Here is a 10,000-nt window from a genome sequence, read left to right on the forward strand (position 1 = left end):
CATGTCCATACACACCCACCCACATATGAGTGTGTGTGTGTGTGCGTGTGTGTACATAGTATATATGCACACACATATACATGTGTGTGCATATATGTGTGCATGTATGTATATATATATATATATATATATATATATAAAATATATATATATATATGTGTGTGTGGTGTGTGTTGTGTGTGTGTGTGTGTGTGTTGTGTGTGTGTGTGTGTGTGTGTGGTGTGTGTGCGTGAATAGGTAGTCCCAACACAGTCGTGAAGAATTTCATGATTATTAGACGCTCGAAAGTAAATTTAATCTCCATCATCAATACTGCCAAAAAGAATGAATGGAAAAGACAGTTAGACAATAGTAATTAAAGGTTTCTGATTCTGATTCAAAGTGTACAGACAAACACTTGTAAATACGAAAACGTAAAGAATAACATATATACAGAGGCGAATATGCAATGAAACATAAAATAATCATATAATATAAGCATAAAAGTAAAATAGAATAACATGTACATAAACTATAACAACCATAAGGTAAAATTAACCAAAGTGGGTGACTGGCAGGGAAGGTCTATTGGAGGAATAAGGTGGTTGCGGTGGTTGTATGGTTTAGCTCAAGTTGCATCTTCTGTATAAACAGGGATTCTGAGATGATAAGGTCAAGGCGGGAGGGGTGGTGAGGATAGAATACTAAAATCTGACAGTAGTTGGGTGAAGTTGGGAATGTTCTCTTATTGCGGAGAGAAATGGTTTGCTCAGCGGAAGGCCAGTGCTGCAGGGTTTGCCTTTGTGTTCTAGGATGCGGTGTCGTAACCATCGTGAGGTAGACCCCACGTAACGAGCAAGGACAGGTGAATAAGTCAACTACATTAGAACACATGTCAGTGTTCATCTCAATGGTTGTTTTTAGAAATTTGGCATATTGTTAGTGAAGACAAAGTGAATTTAATTTGGGGGTAATTAATTTGTAACAGTGATTTTAATTGCTTCCCAATTTGAAAAATTTAAACTATCCATATAAGTAGTTTTCTTGATTTTATCATATAAAAGCAATGGATATCCGTTAGTTATGAAGAAGAAAAAATCGTCATGGAGAGTTGAACTTTAGCTACACGGTTATAGCTCGAGTGATTAGAGTACTGATGCTGTTGATTTTGTATAAATGTGGAATGTAATGAGGAAGTGAAGTCCGAGACCAGTGAGGTTGCTTTCGGTAAATGCTTGTATGAAATGTGCCATTGTTATAGGTGATTAGCGTGTCCAAGAACGGTAATTTGATTGTTTTTACTGCATCTCGCAGGTAAATTTGCTGCTCGTTGGTTCGAGTTGAGACATTTCAGAAAAAGGGTTATGTATAATGGGTGTTGAAAAGGAGAAAGGTATCATCGATGTATCGACGATAATGAACGGGTTTAAATTCAGGCGGGCATTGTTCATGCCAGTTATGTCCATGATAGGAAGGGAATGCATTTGTGTAATAAGGGCCTAATGGAGAATCCATCGCTACACCGTCTGTTTAACTGAATAAACAATCATCAAAAGTAAAAACAGTAATGGGCTAAAACCCCAAGTATTTTTCTATTTTTAGTTATCTTGTGACAGGCCAAATTCATTGAGATGTATGTTGTTGAGATTGTTGACTATTAATCTGTGGTTTCATGAAGGGGAACATTAGTGAACAATGACTCGACGTCGAAACTAGCCATGGATGGATTGTTGAAGCTTCAGGGTGTATTTCATTTACAAAGGTAGTAGAATTTTCAACTGTTGGTAGGAACCAGAAATTTTGTAGTATTATAGTTAAAAGTACCAATCGAAGAAATAATAAGCCTTAGGGGAATGTCAGGTTTATGACTTCAGGGAGTTCATAGAGTAGACCAGGTCTGGAGCCAGAAGTCAGAAGAAAATAGTAAGTGCTTTCATTAATGGATGTATTAATGTTCCGGAGTAGTCATTTAACTTGTCTTCAAGGTACAATGAATGATTGATACCTCGGTAGTAATTCGTTTGAATTTCGTGTGGTCACTGAGGATATTCATGATTTTTTATTTACGGTCATTATTGTTTAAAATGACAACACCCCGACCTTGATCTGGTTTGGTAATCAATATTGTTTTGTCAGTACTCTGAATCAGGGCCTTTTTAAACCTGACGTAGAAATTTCTTGAAAGTGGCGTTGGCTATCGTGGTGATATTGTTGGTAACATTGTTCAAGTTGTTTTTAAGGTTATTACATAATTTTACAAATATAAATAAAACATGGGGAAGGTGTCTTTAGTCGGAGGCAAACCGTAGTCCCAGCCAAGAGATAGTACATCTTTTTGTTCTTCAGTAAGCATTCTGTTTAAGAATTGAATATAACTTTGTCCTTGTTCACTTTCTTCTGAGCATTAGTTCCTAAATTTGAGTTTTTTTCTTATGGATGGTGTCTACTCTACATTATCTTTGATTAATCTGGAAATACAAATGAAGTCCGGTTAAGATAATGTAGTTTTTAAAAGAGATACATTGTCATTTAGTTTTAAAAGTGATTGTATTTTTTTTTTTTTTTTTTTTTTTTTTTTTTTTTTTTTTTTTTTTTTTATCGAATAGCGATTTCCCGGTTCAGAAGCACACGGCACCAATACGTCCGTATTTTGTTGTCGTGTGCTTCCTACCAACCAATCAGTACACAGTTGGGAAAATTCTACTCCCTTTATAAATGAAATAGACCCCTGAAGCTTCAACAATCCATTCCATGGTCGTGCCAGTCTTGAGTCCCATGCTCTAACCACTCGGTCACCGCGGCCTATCTATATACATAAGTATTTATAAATATGTGTATAAACATATATATTATGTGTGAAATATGAGTGTAGTTAACTATGAAGATTCACATAACTAAATATAAAAAAACAAACACGTGTGTGTGTGTGTGTGTGTTGTGTGTGTGTGTGTGTGTGTGTGTGTGTGTGTGTGTGTGTGTGTGTGTGTGTGTGTGTGTGTGTGTGTGTGTGTGTGTGGTGTGTGTGGATTCATATCAAATAATTTGCAAGTAGAAAAACGAAGGGAAATAAAAGAAACACAACGAATATGCCGAAGGCCTTTTCGTATTTACTGCTTCATCAGGGGATATGCCCTATTGAAGCAGTAAATGCGAAAAAGCCTTCGCATATTCGTGTGTTTTCTTGTACTTCCATTCGTTGTTTCTAGTTACAGTGTGTGAGTGTGAGTGTGAGTGTGAGTGAGTGAGTGAGTGAGTGAGTGTGTGTGTTTTGTTTTGTGTGTGTGTGTGTCTTTTTGTTGTGTGTGTGTGTGTGTGTGTGTGTGTGTGTGTGTTAATTTGAACAGTATGTAGGCACAATTGTAATTTGTGCTTCTTTTAAAAATATTTCATTTAACTAAAAATATCATGAACCAGAAAGGGCGGGGGGAGGGGAGCACTGGTAGAGGAGACAGCTGCCTTCCAACAGATCCGTTATCTGAAAAAGGTTCCCGTAAGATTATGAATCTAAAGAGAATGGTCTCTGAAAAATTTCTTTTTTTTTAATATCTTATGAATGTTTGTTGCTATGACCTTATTCTCTCAAATTATATATAAGTTTTTTGTATAAATAAAAAGAAGAAAAAGTTGAGATAAAACAAATGCTTCTTAATTTCGAAGTAAGTAAGCCTTACCATACTTATTTATAATTCTTTTATTTTCTGTACCCATAAATTTATTTATACAAACAAGTTGACGATATAATTAAGGAAGCCAAGTGTAGGGGATTCTAGTCTGAATTATTTTTAAGGATTAGAAATCCATATTAATTGATTATTAAATTGAAGTTGATGAACACAAACGTGTATATTGTGAATTATCGCAATGACAGTAAAGTTGCGTATATACACACACGCGCGCGCACGCACTTATACATAAATGTGTGTGTGCCTATTTATAAAATTATATATATTTATATATATGTGCGTACGTGTGTCTACGTATTTATAAAATTATATATATATATATATATATATATATATATATATATATATATATATGTATATATATGCATACAGATATGTGTAATGTATGTATATATGCATATATATGTATATATGCATATATATGTGTATATGTAATATATAATAGGTATACACATACATATTTGTTTGTGCACACACACAACACACACACACACCACCCCACACACACAACACACACCACACACACACCACACACACACACACACACACACCACACACACACACGAGAAAAAGAAAACTATAAACACTATATACACACTTACACAACACTAACAGATCTATAAATATTTGAGTTTTTATATGGGCATGTAGAATTTCCAAAATTTATGTATTTATTATTGTTTCACCATTTATTTCATTTGTGTAAAAAAAAAATTCTCTTATTTACACGCCGGGGCTTTAATGATTGGTAATTTGCGATTTTTAGCAGCACGTAAGCACAGTAGTGACATGCGTTTTGCTGTTAACATTTCACGAACTAATGGCATCAGGGACCAAAGGGAGGGAGCACTGGTAGAGGAGACAGCTGCCTTCCTGTTGATCCGTCAGAAGGAAGTTTTTGCTATCTGAAAGATCCTCCGCTAAGTATGAATTTCTAAAGATAATGGGTTCTGAAATATTTCTCTTTCTAATATTTCATGAATGATGCTACAATGTTATATTCTCAAGTATGAATAATGTATTTTCTATAATCCCCCCCAAGGAAGAAAAGAACAAATGCTTTTTAATTGGTAAGTACTTACCATATTTACTTGTGGTTAATTTTTTTCTTTGTCCATCATTATATTAATGAAAACAAGTAACTCTCTTTAATTGGCTGCACAGTGCAATAGTCTCTATTCTGAGCTATTTTTAAAATTAGAAATCCATATTAATTAATAAAAAAATACAGTTGTATGTATATAGTATATATATACATAATACATAAGTATATATATATGTATGTTATATATATATATATATATATATATATATATATATTATATATATATATATATACATATATATATACATATATATATGTATGTATGTATGTATGTATATATGTATATATATATGCATACACACTCACATTATATTTATGTGTGTGTGTGTGTGTGTGTGTGTGTGTAGATGGATAAATGTGATGTGTATATGTATATATACGTGTATATATACGTTTATATATATATATATATATATTATATATATATATATTTGAATGCATACATAAATGTGTGTTGTGTGTGTGTGTGTGTGTGTGTGTGTGTGTGTTGTGTGTGTGTGTGTGTTGTGTGTGTGTGTGTGTGTGTGTGTGTGTGTGTGTGTTTGCGCGCGCGCGTGTATATGTATTTATAAGATATATATATATACATATATACATATATATACATATATATACACATATATTATACATATATATACACACACCCAGACGTCTGGGTGTGTGTAAACAAGGAGTTGTGAACACGGAACTGGGTGGAAAATCATTTTTACAAAGATTAAGGAACGGTGACTCTCTGAAACTTTTTAGAGCGGAAGGAAAGCTTCTGGGTTCTTCTGGGTGTTGAAAGCCGTCTTATCATACTTCTTTCTGATATATTCCGTGATATTTTTGCCTCTCCGGCTTGTATTGTAAGTATGAGTAAGTAGACTAACACAGTCGTGCAGAACATCTAATGAACATGAAACTCTTTATGACTGTGAGCCTCCGGGCTAGTACAGTGTTAACGTGTCGGCCTCTCATCCGAGGGTCGGCGTTCGCGCCCCCCCAGGCGCGAGAAGTTGAAACTGTCGGCTGGAAGTTACTGCTGTGGCTGGTAAGGACTAGGTTCAGCCGAGTCAGCACCAGCTGACCACGTGACGATGGGTATTAATCGACCCGGCGGGCCCCCCTCGGGGAAAAAGCCCGGGCGAGGATAGCTTCGCATATGGGACTTACCTTATCACGACCGTGTTAGCTTACCATTCATATTTATAATACACCCTGAGAGGAAAACCTATTGCGGAAAATATACTATATCATGTATTACATATGTAGCATATAATAATGAATATATATAATTTAATTATATATATAATTATATTATATATTTTTTTATTTTCCCCTTAAATGATTGTATATGTGTGTTATCTATCTATAATCATATTATATCATTAAAATTTTATAAATAAAAACATGCAAACTGCGTGCGAAAAAGACACTATTAACATACATACATAAAAATACATCACATCACAAACCACACACACACAACACACACCACAACCACCACACACACACCAATAATATATAATATTTATATATTTTATATAATAATAATATATAATACAAAACCCCAAACAAAACTAACCTGGGTTTTGAAGCACTGCCACCCTTTTTTTTATACTGTGTTTTTTGTGTAAAGTGGTTTATAATCCTTTAACATTGCCTGAACACAAACGGGAAATTACTATTTGTAAAAAAAAAAAAAAAAAAAAAAAAAAAAAAAAAAAAAAAAAAAAAAAAAAAAAAAAAATAAAAATATATATTATATTTTATATATATATATAAAATATTTATATATGATATGGAAAATGCACTTACTTTGTAAAAAAAAAGTACTTCTTATCCCAAATTTATATATATATATATTAATATATAAAATATAATATATTATTACTTCAATTTGAAATATAAGCATAGCACAACACTGTTAATTAGAAAAAGAAAATTTTTTGACCCCATTCTCTTTACAACACAATTTTAGGGAACCTCTTCCAGATAAAAACTTAAATTTTTTGAGGGATCTAAAAAGGGCGCTTCCCCTTTACCACCCCCCCTCCTCTGGTCCCCCATTTTTTAGTTGGTGAAATGCTAACAGCAAAATACACATTAGCCACTTGCTACCATACAAATAACAAATCAATGTCTGGCTGTAATAAAAGAATAATTTCGCACAGCTAAAATAAATTATGAAAAAAAACAAATTCATATATATATATATTTTTTTTTTTTAGGGGGGGGTAAATCTACATCCTTATAAAAATCCAATATTTTCTAGATCTGTTTGTGCTTAGTGTTATGGTTCTAGTTCGTTTTTTTTTTTGTTTTTCTCGTGTGCGTGTATATATATACATACATATATACATATACTACTACATCATTCACACACACCACACAACACACATATATATATATATAATTATATATATATATTATTATATTTAAAATATGCTTTAATGCACACACCACACAACACCACACACACACACACACACACACACACCACACACACCCCACAAAACACACACCACACTACGCGCGTTTATACACACACACACACACACACACTTTATATATATATATATAAAATATATATATATATATATTGTGTGTGTGTGTGTGTGTGTGTATTATATTTTATATTATATATGTATATATATGTATTTTATATATATAATATATATTTTAAAATATATATATTATATATATAAAATATATATATATGTGTGTGTGTGTGTGTGTGTGTGTGTGTGTGTGTATTTATATGTATATATATATATATTATATTATATATATACTATAATATTTTATATATTGTATATGTGTGTGTGTGTATGTGGGGTGTATATAAGCTATATATTATATGTATAGGGTGTGTGTGTGTGTGGTGTGTGTGGGGTGTGTTTTGTGTGTGTGTGTGGTGTGGTGTGTGTGTGTGTGTGTGTGTGTGTGTTTATGTATGCATTCATATAATATATATATATATATATAAAATAATATATATATCTTATAAATACATACTTACACACGCGCGCGCGCAAACACCCCACACACACCCACACACACCACACACACACACAACACACACACACACACACACACCCCCACACACAACACCCCACACACACACATATATATAAATATAATGTGAGTGTGTGTACATATATTTACATATATATATATATATATATATATATATAAATATATATATATATATATATATAGCATACATATATATACTTATGTATTTTTTGTATATATATACTATATACATACAACTGTATTTTTTTTATTAATTAATATGGATTCTAAATTTTAAAAAAAGGGTCAGAATGAGACCATTGCACTGTGCAGCCAAATTTAAGAAAGTTACTTGTTTTCATTAATATAATTATGGACAAAGAAAAAAATTAACCACAGTAAATATGGTAAAGTACTTACCATATTTTAAAGCATGTGTTTTTTTTTCCCTGGGGGGGGATTTAGAACTACTTATTTCTATTTTTGAGAATAAAACATCGTAGCATCATTCATAAAAATATTAGAAAGAAAAATTTATTTCAGAACCCATATCTTTAGAAATTCATACTTAGCGGAGGATCTTTCAGAGCAAACTTCCTTCTGACGGATCAACAGGAGCAGCGGGTCTCCTCTACCAGTGGCTCCCTCCCCTTTGGTCCCTGATCCCTTAGTTCGTGAAATGTTAACAGAAAAACGAAATGTCACTACTGTGCCTACGTGCTGCTCAAATCGCAAATTACCAATCATTAAAGTCCGGCGTGTAATAAGAGAAATATATTTTTACACAAATGAAATAAAATTTTGAACAATAATAAATACATAATTTTGGGAAATTCTACATGCCCATATAAAACTCAAATATTTTTTATAGATCTGTTAGTGCTTCTGTACGTGTGTATATAGTGTTTATAGTTTTTTTTTCTCGTGTGTGTGTGTGTGTGTGTGTGTGTGTGTGTGTGTGTGTGTGTGTGTGTGTGTGTGTGCACAAACACAATAATTTTGTTGTGTATACCTATATTATTACATATCACATATATATGCATATATATATACATATATATGCATATATACATACATTACACATATTTGTAAACATATATATAGGATATAATTTTATAGATACGTTACACACGTACGCACATATATATAAATATATATCATTTCATACTAGGCATACACACATATATGTATAAGAGCGTGCGCGCGCGCGTTTTGTGTGTACATACGCAACTTTTCTTTCATTGCGAAATTCACATTACACTTCCTGTTCTACAACTTAACTTTTGTAATCAAAATGGATTTCTAATCCTTAAAAATAATTCAGACTAGATTCCCCTTCACTTGGGTTCCCTTTAAATTTTGTCGTCAACTTGTTTATATAAAAAAATTATGGGTAAGAAAATAAAGAATTATAAATAAGTATGGTAAGGCTACTTACTTTGAAATTAAAGCATTTGTTTTATCCCAACTTTTTCTTCTTTTATTTTATACAAAAAACTTTATTATATAATTTGAGAGATAAGGTCATAGGCAACAAACATATAAGAATTAAAAAAAGAAATATTTCAGAGTCCCATTCTCTTTAGATTCATAATCTTACGGGCCTCTTTCGGGTTAAACGGATCTTTTGGGAAAGGGTGTAGCAACCTGCATGCTTTTTATTTTTCTCGCAAAAGTTTCAAAAGCCCCGCGCGCTGCCACCACCCTTTAATTACCGTATGGGAACTACGTGTGCGTGTTTAGAAGAATTGGTGAAGTGTAAGGAAGAGTGGAAGGAATGGAGAGATACTGTGTAAGTGTATGTATGTTTTGTATGAGTGTAGTTTTTGGTGCGAGAACGCCAAAAAGGTGGTATGCGTGTATTCAGCCGGAGGGGGGGTGCGGGGATTCCTCCCTAACGCAGAAGGTTTTCGATTTAGTGTTTGAAAACTTTCATCTTCACACGTCCATTTTCCTTATGACCTTCGATTACAGAGGAGGGTACGGAAAACTTGTCTAAAACGTTTTCATTATTAAAACATTAAGAAACTTTAAGAAAACACGTAAAACAACACTAAGAAACAAAAAAACGTAAAACACCAAGAAACATAAAACACGTAAAACACTAAGAAACATAAAACACGTAAAAAAACTAAGAAACATAACGACATAAAACACTGGAACATGAAAACCATGAAACTATAAAAGGATGACTAACTTAAAGTCCCCAGCACTTGGTCAAAAGATTCACTAG

The sequence above is a fragment of the Penaeus monodon genome, unplaced genomic scaffold (assembly GCF_015228065.2).
Source record: "Penaeus monodon isolate SGIC_2016 unplaced genomic scaffold, NSTDA_Pmon_1 PmonScaffold_675, whole genome shotgun sequence".
In the NCBI taxonomy this organism is placed as follows: domain Eukaryota; kingdom Metazoa; phylum Arthropoda; class Malacostraca; order Decapoda; family Penaeidae; genus Penaeus; species Penaeus monodon.